This window comes from Ictidomys tridecemlineatus, chromosome 5 (assembly GCF_052094955.1).
Source record: "Ictidomys tridecemlineatus isolate mIctTri1 chromosome 5, mIctTri1.hap1, whole genome shotgun sequence".
In the NCBI taxonomy this organism is placed as follows: Eukaryota; Metazoa; Chordata; class Mammalia; order Rodentia; family Sciuridae; genus Ictidomys; species Ictidomys tridecemlineatus.
In genome coordinates this window covers 10690760-10705039 of record NC_135481.1, presented here as the reverse complement: position 1 = coordinate 10705039, position 14280 = coordinate 10690760, and the positions used below count along the sequence as shown (strand labels likewise).

The following is a 14280-nucleotide window of genomic DNA, read 5'->3' as shown; positions in this document are numbered from 1 at the left end:
AGAAGAATTAGCTCAGAGTGAGCCTTTCTTGCATTTCTTCCTGCTTGTCTCATATGTTCCAAACATATTCCATGTTTGCATATTCCTTGTGCAGGCTCTAAGATATCAGGGAGATTGCTATCAGGAAACATACTAGCAAATTCTAGTCATTTAGTCTATGCTGTTATTGTCCTCAGGTAAATGGCTCCATTATCAAAAATATTTCTTAAGACTAACAATATTTCTTCCTCCAGGGGAATTTAATATTGAGCAAAGAAAGTCAGATCCAAAAAAAAAAAGTGAGGCTAAAAATAATATCAGGTCCCATTCTGACTTTGACATCAAAATTATCACAACTTCTTAAAAACTAAGCATGGGTCCAAGGGAGTAAACTGCTGTGAAACTAGTTTTTGTTTTATTTTGTTTTTCCATTTTAAGAAACTTAGGGCTAGGTGCAGTCGCACACTCCTGTAAACCTAGAGATTTCAGAACTAAGACAGGAGGATCACAAGTTTGAGGTCAGCCTGAGCTTAGTGAAACCCTGTCCCAAAATAAAAAAATAAGGGATGGAGATGTTAACTGGTGGTAGAGCACCCTTGGGTACAATCCCCAGTACCTACCCCAGAAAAGGAAAACAAAAACAACTTTCTTATTCCACAAAGTGAGCTCAAGCTTCTGGTACACAAGGGGAAAAACTAGTTTTTTCAATGTGTTTGTATCTCAAAGAGTGCTCTAATGAAAAGTTTGATTCAAGCAGTGAAACCCTCACATATTTAAGCAAACATACATAAAAACTCTCTCATTGCAAAAGACTACTAAAAATAGCTATGGACTGGACTGGGGATGTGGCTAAAGTGGTAACGCACTTGCCTGGCATGCGCGGGGCGCTGGGTTCAATCCTCAGCACCACATAAAAAATAAAATAAAGACGTTGTGTCCACTGAAAACTAAAAAATAAATATTAAAAAATTCTCTCTCTCTAAAAAATAAATAAATAAATAAATATTAAAAACAATTCTCTCTCTAAAAAAAAAAAAAGCTATGGACCAATCTACGACTACACCCAAAATGGTGCTTTGAGGCCAGAAACAATTTAAAAACAAACAACAGGGGCTGGGGATGTGGCTCAAGCAGCATGGGTGCGGCCAGGGTTCGATCCTCAGCACCACATACAAACAAAGATGTTGTGTCCGCCGAAAACTAAAAAATAAATATTAAAATTCTCTCTCTCTCTCTCTCTAAAAAAAATAAAAATAAAAAAATAAAAACAACAACAAAATGAAGTTACAATGCATTTTTAAAATATTTTAATTGTTGATGGACCTTTACTTTATTTATTAAATTATTTATACGTGGTGCTGAGACTCAAACTCAGTGCTAGGTAAGTGCTCCACCACTGAGCCACACCCCAGCCCACAAAGCATTTTAAGATCATGCTGTAGTTAGGATTTATTAAAGGTAAAATGAAAACAATATGTTAGAAATGTTGAACATTCCAGTTTGACAATGATTCTCTGCTAGATCAAAATTCAACTGAGCTTCTGAACTTTCTGATATGCCCATGCCCTTGTAAAATTCAGTTTTAGCAAAGAACCCTATACTAAGACAAGTTAAGAAGAAACTTCCCATCTTCAACATATAATCACCCTCAATAATAACTGAGCAGGTTTCTCATCCTCTGCCATGCCCCAAGTGAGGTCTGATCCCCCTGGTTTGTCTTCAGTAAGAATCCTGTTAAGTCTCTTCAACCAGAATCTCCCTTACTTCTAAATGTCTCCTCCTAGCAAATTTCCACACAGTGACCACCACACTGCTCTTTGGCTATAAATTCCTCTTTGCCCATGCTATATTCAGAGCTGAATCAAATTTCTCCCCACTTTAAAATTCCACTGCAGCAGTCCCTATACCTATGTGGCGGTCTGAACAGTCTTATTCACTATACTTTAACAAGCATAACTGAATACTTTTTTTCTTTAACAAGTTATATAAGTCATTCTCAAAAGCTATGAGTAATTACTAGTCAAAAGCTAATCTTATTACATTTTCTATAAAATGCGCTTGTCTATTGAGTCAGTATGATTTCTGATGACAAGCTCACTTTCTCTATCAACATACTACAATCAGGATTTAAATGTTAACAATAACACAATTCATGTCATTCTTCCATCATCATATATCCCATGAGTATGCCAATGAACACAAGCAGCCAAGCTGATCACCTGAGTATAATCTAGAAGATATTTTAATTCCAAATGGTAGAAATCCTCCACCTCCTTTTTAAAAAACAGTCATTCACCACTGAGTCAATTAACTTCACAGAGGGAAATTCAATCTTTGAATCACATCCTAGGATGTTAGGTAATATCAATCCTCGTCTTCCAAGCTAATGAATTATTTCCAAGGCATAAATAGCTTATAGTGAAAACCATATTGGGAACAGTTATTATACATCAAAGACAAAACTTTCCTTACTTAAGATAGCAATACATTAGAGCAGTGATTCTTTTTTTTTAAATTTTTTTTTTTGTGTGTGTGTGTGAGAGAGAGAGAGAGAGAGAAGTTTTTTAATATTTATTTTTTAGTTTTCGGCAGACACAACCTCTTTATTTGTACGTGGTGCTGAGGATCGAACCCAGTGTCGCGCGCATGCCAGGTGAGCATGCTACCGCTTGAGTCACATCCCCAGCCCAAGCAGTGATTCTTAAACCTTTCCATGTCTCAGAATTATCTGAAGAGTTTACTAAAATACTGACTGCTGGCCGCACTCCCCCCCCCCAAAGTTTCTGAGTCAGTAGATCTGAAGTGGGGGCTGAGATTTTGCTCTATATAGGTACTCAGGTGATGCTGGTGTTGCTGATCCAGGGACCACCCTTCGACAACTAATGTCTAAGAGATTCTGAAACTTTTAACATTTTTATCCTGTTCAAATGGAAGGTCTGGAGCTGTGGATCACTGACTGGTAGAGCACTTGCCTAGTATGTGTGTGGCACTGAGTTTGATCAGCACCACATATAAATAAATGAATCAAATAAAGGTCCATTAACATCCAAACAGAGGAAAAATAAGGGCAAAGAAGTCACATGGAGCTGGGCACAGTGGCACACACGTATAATCCCAGCTGCTCGGGAGCCTGAGGCAGGAGGATTGCAAGTTCAAAGCCATCCTCAGCAAAACTGAGGTACTAAGCAACTCAGTGAGACCGTCTCTAAATAAAATACAAAATAGGGCTGGGGATATGGGGTCAGTGGTCAAGTGCCCCTGAGTTCAATTCCCAGTACCCCCCACCACACACACACAAAAGCCACATGGATATTTCTGAGACCATATAAAGACTCTCCCAGCAGTTGAGTCTGCAAACCATGGCCAAAAAAAGAAAAGCAGCAAAAACGGATGCTTAAAGAACTGTGTCATTCACTATGACTCCAAAACAATGATTTCTTCTTACATTTTTCAGTTTACCAATCTATAAATTGAGAACATGCCTTCAACTCAATTTACCACTTACCAGGTAGTATGCACAGGGGTAACTGAACTTTGTTCCTAATTCTCAATCTTGCAAAATGTAAGAAACAAGAATAATCAAAATACAAATGATAATGACTCTTTCTGTTACAGATATACTTAACAGGAATAGATATGAGAAGTAACCAATTTTGCTGAGGAAGAGAGCTGTTATGCACCTAGAACATTTATGCTGATATATACCCAGAAATCCATTCTAAATCTAGCTTTGTCCAGGGGTGAGGAAGAGACAGTCCTGTTCTGGGCAAGATAAACTAATGTGAACAGTGTTGAAAAGTGGTAGGAAGGAGCAGTTCTGGTTAAAAGTAGAAAAATTCAACATTCTTTGAATGTTATTATATCCAAAGCACCTGTTAAGTGCCCAAGCTACTCAGAAAATAGGGCAGACTACATCAGACACACCTCACAATTTAGGAAGGAAAGGCATCCTGTAAGCTGTAAAGAGCATGTATTCCAAAGCTATGCAGCTTGGGCTTCTTCTCATAGAAAAATGGGTGTGAATAAGCTAGCTGCTGGCAGTACAAAGGACGTCAGAAGTAAGGAAATAAGTCAGGAAGGAGTTGGGAAGTTCATTCAATAATCCAAATGAAAAATGAGTCAACTATTAAGAGTGTCTGTGGGAATGTTGAGAAGGTGATGAATGAGAAATGTTCACAAGATACAACTAAGTGAACTTGTTGAACATGGGATAGAGTGTGAAACCATAAATGAAATAAGGGAAGGCAGGCTGAGGATTGTTTTTGGAGGAATATACAGGGTAAGTTATCCTGCTGAGACGTCCAGACATAGTTAAAAATAAGGATCTAAAATCCAGAGAGGTGGAGGCTGGAAACATGCACTAGGGAATCATCTGCACAGGCAGAAGCTGAAACCCTGGGAGATTAAATCATTCATGGTGGATGAAAATGAGACCGAAAATGGAACTTTCTACGTAATTATTATTCTTTCCAAATGACTCAGCACTGAATGCAATGCACTTTTATTAGTGTAAAATAAATCAAATTAGAAACTAGTTGCTTTGCATATCTGGAAAAATACTTTTAATGATGATAGGTAAACACTTTATTCTTCTTTTCACATATTTGATGTCAATGTTCAGACAGAAGGCACAATATCCAAACTAGCAGCAGCACTGGCTCACTTGAGTAGAATGTATGAAGCTATTAGCCTCTGCAAAGAATCCTCAACCTTTCAGAAAAACAGCACTCATTTGATTGACTTTGGAAATGCTTTTTGTTGGAAGAGGGGCAGAAAAAAAACAAAAACTCAAAAAGCTAACACATAATTCCAAGCAAATTTCCTCAACTTTTAGAAAGGAAAACGTATGAAATCTCAGCCTAAAGCCCAAGGATAAACTGGCTCCATCCTATACTAAGAGTACTATATTGAGTACTGTAATGGCTGAGGCAGGAGCCTGATCACGATTTCAAAGCTGGCCTTGGTAACTTAGCCAGGCCCTAAGCAACTTGGCAAGGCCCTATCTCTAAATAAAATATTTTTAAAAGGGCTGGGGATGTGGCTCAGTGGCTGAGGGCCCCTAGGTTCAATCCCCAGTACCAAAAAAGAAACACACACACACACCACAGACATTTCTAGGGAAAATATCAACAGAAATATTGATTTCTATTATAGACTGTGATAAAGTTCATTAATATTACCATTGTGTTTATACTCTTTTTCCTACCTTCTGGTCGTCTTCAATACTTCTGTAAAGATTAACCAGATGATTCTGGAAAATAAGGATGTGACTGACACGGACAAGTGACCAAGAGACTCTCCACTTCAAAAATGACATGAAATAGGAAATTTCCTTGTCTCTTCTAGGATCCAGTGGTCTCTCAATTTAAACAAATTAAGACTACTCAACTGAAATTAAGAGTCTTACTTTGAACTTTTAAAAATGTTATAAAAAGTTATGAAATAAGACAAATTTGGCTCGTTTATTTATAGTCTATACTAACAAGGTGTTGAAACTGCAAACTTTCCTATCACTTAAGTCATATTAGTAGCAAAAACTACTTTCATGGAGAGATTAAGCAATAGTCTAAGAAATACTTAGTATTTTACACTATTTATGAAAACCTGTATTTCTTGCCAAATTCTCAACAACTCACATAGTTCATTCAGTAACATAGAACAAATCGCTTTTAAAGCAACAAGCAATTTTACCCTCATAAAATGGGAATTTATCATATATTCACAACCCATTGTTAAAAAGAATTTTAAAATTCTACTTGTAGAATTTAGTATGCATTCTAGATAGATAATACTTTCTTAAAATCAAAATATACTTTCTTAAAATCAAATATACTTCCAAACAAATATTATTTAGCACTAGAAAGAAATAAGCTAGCAAGTCATGGAAAGACATGGAGCGACCTTAAATACAAATTACTATGTGAAAGAACCAGCTTAAAAAAGCTATTACATAGAATGATTCTAGTATGAGATATTATGAAGGCAAAACTAAGGAAGCAGTAGAAAGACCAGTAGTTGCCAGGAGTTAAGAGATAAATAGGTAAGGCACAGATAATTTTTAGGGCAGTGAAACTACTGGTACTATAACGGTGGATACATATCATTTAATGATGTGTCAATCTAGGTTCATCACCTGTAACAAAAATACCAACCTGGTGGTGGATCCTGATTGTAAGGGAGGTTGTATAGGTATGGGGGCAGTGAATATGGACGAACTCTCTATGTGTACCTTCTATTCTTTTTTTTTTTTTTTTTTTTTTTTGTGGTGCTGGGGATTGAACCCAGGGCCTTATGCATGCAAGGCAAGCACTCTACCAACTGAGCTATATCCCCAGCCCCTTCTATTCATTTTTGCTGTGAACCTAAAATGATTCTAAAATTTCAAGTCTATATATTTTTTTAAATAAAAAGTTTTAACTGACCTAATCAGGTACTGAAATTACTTGCCTTGGGACTGTGTACACTGATCATAAATTCAAAAAGCAAAATGATACATAAATGTAAAACTACCTTTGAGCAAAGAGAATTTGCTTCAACCCAGACATGCTAGTTAAATCCATCTGTCTTCTGTTTCTGACTGAAGAACAGAAAACACAAGATGTTTTTCTAGCTTGAGATCTCCCAGGCTTTTACTTGGTTAATCTTAATGCCCTCCCAACACCATTAAAAGGAAATCTTTCATCTTAAGGAAAAGAATGCTGCCCAATATACAAGGAAATTTCATAAGCCTTCATTATGTCAAGTACCCAGGAGCAGATGTTATACTTACAGGTACAGTAACTAGGACGCTTCTGTGAAAGGAATGCTATTAATAATTGTGATGGGGCAACAGGCACAAATTGAGAATCATGGTTACTCAACTTAAAAGGAACCTAGAGGATGTATTGTATAATATAAAGCAATTAGAGTAGAGCCACCCCAGAATAAAGCTTCAGGTCAATTAACTTCCAATTCTAAATACAGTTGATTTTCCCAAGAACTCTGAACAACAATTTTCCAAAAAACCTTGTAATTATTAAATATTTGTGTCTCAGACTCAAATATATAAAGTTCTTCAAGGCACTTCCAAATTCCTGGTTTTTTATTTCTATTTCTGGGGTTGCGGCTCAGAGGTAGAGCGCTTGCTTCGCATATGTGAGGTACTGGGTTCAATTCTCAGCACTACATAAAAATAAACAAATTATAAACAAGATAAAGGTATTGTGTCCAGCTACAAAAAATAATCTTTAAAATATCTTGGGCTGGGGTTGTGGCTCAGCGGTAGAGCACTTGCCTAGCATGCATGAGGCACTGGTTTCGAAAATAAAATATAAAGTTAAAAAAAAAAAACTGGTATCTTCCACCTTATTCTTCTACATTTAATATTACTTGATACTTATATCAAAACAATTATGTATGTGTATGTACAGAGGGATAATTTTACCACTAACCAGAATCTCTTGTCTTTATAAATTATAGTACATAAATCAAGGCCCTATTGCCCAAACAGAAGAAAATACCTCTTAATTTTAAATACAGTCTATGTAAAGATTAATGAACCCTAATATTTACAAAAGGTAGTATCAGAGTATTGTCTTAGTAGTATCAGGGTATTATCATATCTAGTAAAATCATAACTTGGTAGAAGACAGGACAAGACTGTATAGGCTAGGACTGACTATAGAATGTATTATCCTGTACTGACAGATGTGTTAGAAATGAACATCAAACTTTATGGTAATAAAATGCTGAACATATATCAATGTAAACTGTGATTTTTTTTAAAAAAATAATATTAATGTATAGAAATAATTTTACTTAATAAATATATATACACATACATAGATATGTAAAAACCTAAATACTCAATTCCCTCATGTATTCAATCAAAAGATTAGAATAAATGATTTCTAGGATACTTTCAGGTCTAATATTCTACAAACCTACATTATTAGGAAAAGTCAATTAATTGAAATAAAGTAATGAGGAAAAAATAATAAATTTTAATAGATTATAAATTATTTGGAAATGAGGATATGTCTCACATTTTATATCTCTACAATGCCATGCTATATAATACACTCAATGTTTGTTTAAAAAATGATGAAAAGTAAGATTCTCATTAACTGAGGATTAAGAATAAATTATTTTTAAACCTATTAACAACTTAAGCCAGGCATGGTGGCGCATACCTATAATCCCAGCAGCTCAGGAGACTGAGGCAGGAGGATTTTGAGTTCAAAGCCAGCCTCAGCAAATTAGCAAGAGGCACTAAGCAACTCAGTGAAATCCTGTTTCTAAATCAAATATAAAAAGGAGCTGGGGATGTGGGTCAATGGTTAAGTGCCCCTGGGTTCAATCCCAGGTACAAAAATAAAAAATAAAAAACCCTTAAAATGCACTGGAAATCATTAGTACATTCATAAACAGTAAAATAAACAAAATCATGTTTCTTTGTTGATATTCTTTTCTGAATATCAATAGAATATTATGTTCCAGGAAATTAGATTTTGATAATATTTTAAACTTCTTATAGATATCCCAGCAGTTACTTTTCACTGAAAAAACTAAACCCCAAGGCAACTAAAACTGAGTAGAAAATAGATTTTTAGGGGCTGCAGTTGTGGCTCAGTGGCAGAGCACTTGCCTAGCATGTGTGAGGTACTGGATTCAATCCTCAGCACCACATAAAAATAAAAAATAAAGGTATTGTGTCTATCTCCAACCAAAAAAATTTCAAAAAAAAAAAATTTTTAATCTGAGATTTTATTTTACAGTTAGAATATAATTTCTCTTTTTCAAATTACTCTGACATGGTACTCATCATCAATTCTAAAAGAGAAGTTCAGATTTTCTGCAAACCTCCTAGACTCAAAAAATACAGCCTAGAAATCTCTTTTTTTCTTTTAAGACCAACCCTGAAGAAAACCACTGTGCAAACTTGAGTAGAACATTCTTAAAAAAAATGAAGAACATTTCAAAAGATACTGAATATATAACTAATATCATTGAAAGCAAATTCATTATAAAGCAACTGATTACCTATGCATTAGACATAATACAAAGTATATCATACAATTTAATTTACTACATAACAATACAATCTATCACTTTAAAGATTATTCCCATTCTACAGAGTGCAGTGACAGGATGCATACTCTGGCAGTATAATTCCAGAGGCTACAACACTATATTGTACTGCCTCACCAACAGCAATGCTTTGTTTACTACAGACAATTAAAACTAAATAATATCCTATAGACACTATTTAATACAAGAACATTTTATCTTGGAATGACAGGGAAACAAGTCATTCTATTTCTTTCTTATAAGGGAATCAGCTCAGGCCTTTATTACTACACATCCATTCCCCAATTATCTGAGTTACCTATGCTACAGAAATTCTATGTAGATAGAGTTTAAAAAGTGTTTGGCATAACTAATTGGGACTAATACTTTAAGCCGGTGTTCGTAACTAGTAAAGTAGAACCTTATAGCTCTCCAGTTCTTTCTAGCAGATCTCCATGGTGGTTGCTGAAAACACATACCCTAACACTTTCTTTCCATGAAAAAAGGATGAAAATAGTGTTTTCCTCTCCTTTCCAAACAGGAACTTAACAGCACACCTCTGCACTCTCCTATCATGTGCATATTCCTATATTTCAAAACTCAGGGTAAATGACAAGTAGCTCTTTCCCACAAAGAGGCTGACAAACATTGTGATAAAAATTATTTTATTAAATCCATTTTGTATAGGATGATTATTTTGTAAAATTTTATAGATTCTACCTTAAAGGAACTGTCTTGTTCTTTTGGTCTTATTTCATCTATGTGTAAGTATTTTAACCACTGACTGCAAAGTATACATAGGACCCCTTCCATGCAGGTATAAAAAGGATAGCAAAATTATTTCTAGAATGCTTTTGCTGAAAATTAGGTGTCCCAGAAATTATCCATATGGCTAAAACATTAAGTGTTCGAATATTCAAGATTCCTACCCAAAAGAATGACTGGGAATTTAAAAAAAAATCAGTGATATATTGTTTTTTTCTACATTATTATTATTATTATTATTTTAATGCAGCACTAGGGAGTGAATTCAGCATCCCACATGTTAGGCAGTGCTCAGTCACTAAGCTAGCTATACTCCTACCTTGTTCTTTTCCACTTAATGAAGCTTTTCCCTATATGGAATAAGAGAGGCCTTCTTGGAAGGCAAATTTCATTATCAAGAATGGGGCATCATCAGTATAACTTTAATATCTGTCAAGCCAATTACTATATTGAAAAAAAAGAAAATTTTAAAAATCAAGATGAATTATAACAGTTAATACTTCTATATGAAAAGCATCACAGTATGTATGTATCTTCAGAGAACATGTTTTGCAAGTATACACAACTACTATCAGTGCTTATTCCTGGGGAGTAGAAATCAAGGGGTAAAAGTGCTGCATTAAAAAAAATAATAATAACAAAGTAGAAAAGAACAATATATCATTGAATTTTTTTTTAATCCTAATTCTTTTGGGTAGAAATCTTGAATATTCGAACACTTACTCGAAACACCTACATGCTATTTTAAAGTTTAATTTAAGTCCTTTCGTAATTTTTAAAAATCCAGTAACTTTTCCATTCTTTCAAAACAAATGAAATAATTTTAAGTAAAAATGTTGATTAGCCACTATCCAATGGAGGGTCATCTTCCTATCTGCTGATATTCCCTCTTACAGTTACATCTATTCTTTGAAAATTAAACCTGATAGTGAAATTTGGTATATATTTTGCTATACGTTTTGTTTGCAAACTTTAGCAGCAGAAAGGTTTTTTTCTTTCTTTTCTTTTCTCTGTCCTCAAACTTGCAATCTTCCTGCCTCAGTTTCCCAAGTTGCTGGCGCCCAGCTTTTCTTTCTCTTTCTTTCTTTCTCTTTCTCTCTCTCCTCCTCTTCCTCTTCTTCTGCTACTTAAGACAGTGATCTAAATGGTTAGATGTTAGGAAACATGTTTTCTTCCCACATTCTCATATTTCTGTTTCTATCTTTGTTTCCTTCAGAGTATGATTTTGAGTCCTTCAAAGAGACTCAGAGAATTCTAAGCAGAGAATTTAATGACAAGCATATGTATCTGGTTTCCTCAAGCTCACCTAGTACTACTGGGCCTATCAAGTTTTTCCAAAGGTGTATTTTGAGAACTTAAGACTTGATACAATTCTTTCAGTGACAGATAGTGTTACAGAATGGTAAGGTGACACTCTAAAATGCCACTAAAGACACATTCCACCCAAACTCTCCCACTCTGGCTTTTAAAAGCTACTAAAATATACATGTTATTGAACTACAAATGCCAGAAAGCTTTTACTTCTGGTAATTTCTGAGCAATTTTCACTATAGTTTAATGTTCCTAAAACAAGAACTGCTACTTTCTATACTCATAAGAGGCTTTTGTTTTGATTTTTCCCTTTGATGAATATCAAAATTTGCCCTTTCATCTTCCAGGTACAAAATCTGGTTACTCCCTATCACTACCCCCATCCCATAATTGAATTTTAATGTCTACCTGTCACTGGGTAGCAAATTATATACTCCATGGGCAGACAGTTCAGAAGGTTTGATGTACAATAGTAAGTGGTAGCCTTGCAGGAAAACACTAAAATTTACCAGCCCACAGAAAGTACCTCATAGTCCCCAATCAATATTCATTACTAGCCGTCTGCCTGGAATTCTTTCTGCCTTGATGTCCAGATCCATCAGGAATTAATTTCCTTTGTGACTAGGCCTTGAAGACTAGCTGAGCTGTTTCTGAAAAATATGAACATTATGACCCTGTGAGGATTAAAAGATTAAAAAAGAATATTAGAAAAAGCTCTACCATAAAAGAAAATCTTTAAATAGCTACAAGGAAATGCAAAAATACTCAGAAGTCCCAGATGCAACCACTCCTGATCAAAGACACCAGTCAACAAAACTTTTTATTATAAGCATACTAGAATATGCCATCCCTCTGCCTAAAGTGAATTTGAATAAATACTTAAAAAGAGCCAAATCTATAACAACTGAAGACACCAGATGAAACAGAACAAAGGAGGTATGGGGAAGAGAAGAAAATTAAAATGTAAAATATAGGAAGAAAAAATATTTTAAAAATCATACACACACACACAGTGTGTATAGACATATTACAAACGTGTGTGTGTCTGTGTGTGTGCGCCCCCACAAATGCCTATGTGTGATTATATGTACACAATATAACCAGGGAATAGATCTCTTTAAAGGACTCAAGATCATATTGTGAAGGAAAACAAAGATAGAAACAGAAATATAAGAATGTGGGAAAAAAAACATGTTTCTTGAAATTGCTCTAACCATTTAGATCACGGTCTTAAGTACTAAACAAAAAGAAAAGGAGGAGGAGGAGGAAGGAAGGGAGGGAGGGAGGGAGGGGAAGGAAGGAAGGAAGGAAGGAAGGAAGGAAGGAAGGAAGGCAGGCAGGCAGGCAGGCTGGGCATCAGCTACTTGGGAGGCTGAGGCAGGAAGATTGCAAGTTTGAGGACAGCCTCAGCAACGTAGCAAGGTCCTAAGTAATTAAGTGAGACCCTGTCTCAAAATTTAAAATAAAAAGGACTAATGGTACTGCTCAGTGGTTAAGTGCCCTTGTGTTCAATCCCCAGCACCAAAAAAAGAAAGACAAGAAAAAGAAAAAACCTTTCTGCTGCTAAAGTTTGCAAGCAAAATATACACCATATTTCACTATAATCATCACTACCACATAATTGTAGCACCCTGTTTGTTTTTCTCAGCCCGAAAACTCGTTTATAACTTTTTATCCCATAATTACTGTATGGTAATATTCTGTTTCTTATGCTGCTTAAAAGGTAAACAAAAGGCTGGGGTTGTAGCTCAGTGGTAGAGCACTTGCCTAGTACATGTGAGACACCAAGTTCCATCCTCAGCACCAGATAAAAATAAAATAAAGGTATTATATCCCTCTACACTAAAAAAAAAAAAAAAAAGGTAAACAGAACAGCAACATTCCTAGTAGCATAGGGGGTTGCATTTTTTCTTCTCATGCACTGCAAGGTGAAAGCCTAGAATTCTCAGCATGTGAGAAATATCACTATTATTTCCAAAGGCAAAGCTGTATGGTTTGTTTAAATCCCTGCAGATCTAAGGCTATACACATCTTATATGAGAGTAGCACTGAGGACAGTGTCAGATAACAAAATCAATGATAGTGGTGCAGAATTTTCAGACACAGAGACTTCAATTTTATAATTCCATATTTTTCAACACTGTGGTAAATTTTCTCAAGTGTAATATTTCAACTATAATGCACAAATCAATAACAACTTGTTTTTTTCCCAGACCAGAAAAATGTTTGCTAAGCTGTCAGAAAGAACATAAGAAATGATGCATGTTGATTTGGACTAGTTAATTTTATCCATATATTCGTGAATAGTCCATGCATCCTAACCTTTCACCAAAAACAATTTAGTAATAAATGATTTTTAAGTAAAACGGGCACACATTAAAAAAAAAAAAGCTTCAAATGGTTGCATCCCATTTTTGCAAAAAAAAAAAGACATAAAATTTGTGACAATTACATAGTGAAATATGACATGCCTCTATAGCATTGTACAAGAACCCAGAAAACATGGTTTCAAAATATTCACTGAAATAACTGGAAGAAAATCATACACCAGACTTTCCTAGTAAAAATCATGTCATTAAATTTCTATCCTAAAACATGTTACTTCTATGGTACAATCTAATTTTGAGGTGGAATAAATTATTGTAGTATTTAGCAAATTACCTGCTCCAAGATTACTTCAAAAATAAAGATCATTACTATTAGGTATATGCTAATGTTAAAAGCTACCCTGAAAGGCTAAGAAAGGCGATCTACTAAAATAGTTTGGAAATCAGCATGTTACTGTTGTAAGCATCAGGCTCCAAGTACCCTAAATGGTATTTCATGTATTAATCAAAACAGTTCATTTTAATTACTTCCTTGCTTCTGTTAAAAATTAAAGAATAAAGGGGGTACAAATATTACTATGTTAAAGATTTCAAATTTCAAAACCGTTTCACTATAAGAATACACAGCTAGCTTTCAAACAATAGATTAAAAATAAATCAAGATAACTGAATGCATCTAGGCACAGAGAAAATTTTATCAATTACATATCAGGTCAGGTATAGGTGCTTTATGTATGCAATCTCATTCTAACCACCTTCTGTGAGTTGTGCATTATACCTAATACATGAGGAACAGAAGCTAAGAGAGATTATTAAGAGATTTGCCAAATATCAGGATTCCAATCCAATC

At 34.9% G+C, this 14280-nt stretch overlaps 1 protein-coding gene across 3 annotated transcripts in view; it reads right to left on the bottom strand.

Moving 5' to 3' along the window:
* Positions 1-14280, bottom strand: part of Nptn (neuroplastin) — an 86600-nt gene that overhangs the window by 60062 nt on the left and 12258 nt on the right. The window contains exon 2 of one of the 3 annotated variants that reach the window (XR_013438706.1): positions 11630-11753. The exons of the other annotated variants lie outside the window; for them this stretch is intronic. The gene's annotated coding sequence lies outside the window, so the exon portion shown is untranslated. The remainder of the gene's footprint in view (positions 1-11629; positions 11754-14280) is intronic. 3 annotated transcript variants of the gene reach the window in all.